Raw genomic sequence first — 1,959 nt, 5'->3', positions numbered from 1 at the left:
ATGTAGTTCAGCTGTCAGTTCACCAGAACAGCTTTTTTTTACCCTGCATAGAACATCTGTCTCCCATCTCTTCACCCACTAACCGTAACCTGGGAACGAATCTCAATGTGACATTTCAACTTTTTATTGACTTATCTAAGATTTTGTAACAAGCCCTGTCCTTTATAGGAGGCTGTATTGAATGTAATTAATATTTTGGAACAGTCAAATGTAGCCACTGCTTTAAACTGCTTATATTACTATTGCATTAAGGTGTTGGTTTCCGCAACACAGTGATGCAACAAAAGAGCATTGTTACTTTTGAGTCCAAAGCTGAGCTGCCTTTCTTCATTTTGGTTTTTGCAAATTATACTTATATTCATGATTGCAGTTATATTTGCATAAATGCATTTTTCTGTATGTGTATCAATCTAAATACACACCCTGTACTTGAGGTTACATGTTCATTACATATACAATAGACTTTAATTCCTTTCAAGACCTACATGGGACATTTAGAAACAGGGTCCTCTTGTGATGCAGTGGAAATGTCCCTACCCCTGGACGGAAGACCCAGGTTAAAGTCCTACCTGTTTCAGAGGTGTTTAATAACATTGAACAGGTTGGTTAGGAAAACTAAAAATGTTCTGTCAGGGCAGTGCTGCACTCAGTTAAATGTAGCCTTGATCACAAAAGCAGTCACTCCTCACCTCTGACAATTTGTCATACAACTTCATGGCACGAGAAATATTCTATTCCGGTTTCAAGGACAAAAGTGCGCCTGCATTTCAGCATAATGGAAGAGAGATAATCATTACTCTGTGCATCATTCCCAATCACCATTATCCTTTATTAGGTGGAGAAACTTGTATGGCTTGGAATATTTTTTGCTTTTGCTGCAGAATTCCAAGTTGATGCAATATGTTGTGAATTAGAGTTTATTGAAGTAATTTCACCCCAGGACCATTGTAGATCTTTTTTTTTCTAGCCTTTACTCAAAAAGGGGATATTCCAGACCCTAATTTGTTCCCCAATTGTTGGTAGAGCATGATCATTAAAATGCTACGTGTTGATGATTTGAAGAAGAGATTTTGAGCTCCTTGCCTTTAAAGACAATGTAGACTAGCCTTTGCTGAGAGGGATTAGCATAGTTTCACAAAGATAACAAGGTAGTCATTTCATTATGCTGAAGACACATATGGTGTATAACAACAATTTGATGCAACTTTTCCACATAAAGTACGAAAACTGTTAAATGCTGGGCGATCTGAATTGATTTTGGTCTTTCGCGGAATTAAGGGATATGAGGTGTGGATGGGCATAGAATTGGAACTGAAGATCAGCTCATATTGAATGAGCTCAAAAGGCTGTATGGTTTGTTCCTGCGACAACTATATTCTTCACCCTTTAGAGTCATACAGCAAAGAAACAGACCCTTTGGCCCAACTCCTCCATGCCACCCCAGATTTCCTAAAGTGAACTAGTGCCGTTTTCCTGTGTTTGGCCGTATCCTTCTAAACTTTTCCTACCCATGTTCATTCATACAAATGATGTGGAGGTGCTGGCTTTGGACAAGGGTGGACAAAGTTAAAAATCACACAACACCAGGTTATAGTCCAACAGGTTTAAATGGGACGACGATTCGGGCATAAGACCTTCATCAGGAATGGACTTTTCCTGCTGGTGTGTAATTTTTAACATTAATACAAAGGTTGACGGGGAACTTCGTATCGGCTGATTATAGAATGTAAAATGCAAATGGTAGATGCCAGTGGATCTATTTCATTTCCTTTGTTAAAGGAGAGGACTATGATGTTCGGTCAAAACGACAAAAGTGGCGGATCATTGAACTTTGTTCATCCTGGACCATCCGTCTCCACCAGGGCTCAGGGCGATAAGCTTCTTGAAGGCGTAGTGTCTGCAAAAACAAAATAAAAACCGGAACCATTGGGTTATTTGCATCGGTGTTAGACTCAACAC

Source organism: Chiloscyllium punctatum, chromosome 20, assembly GCF_047496795.1.
Source record: "Chiloscyllium punctatum isolate Juve2018m chromosome 20, sChiPun1.3, whole genome shotgun sequence".
Classification (NCBI taxonomy): Eukaryota; Metazoa; Chordata; class Chondrichthyes; order Orectolobiformes; family Hemiscylliidae; genus Chiloscyllium; species Chiloscyllium punctatum.
The sequence above is the reverse complement of the archived record's forward strand: the minus strand, read 5'-3'. Positions refer to the sequence as shown.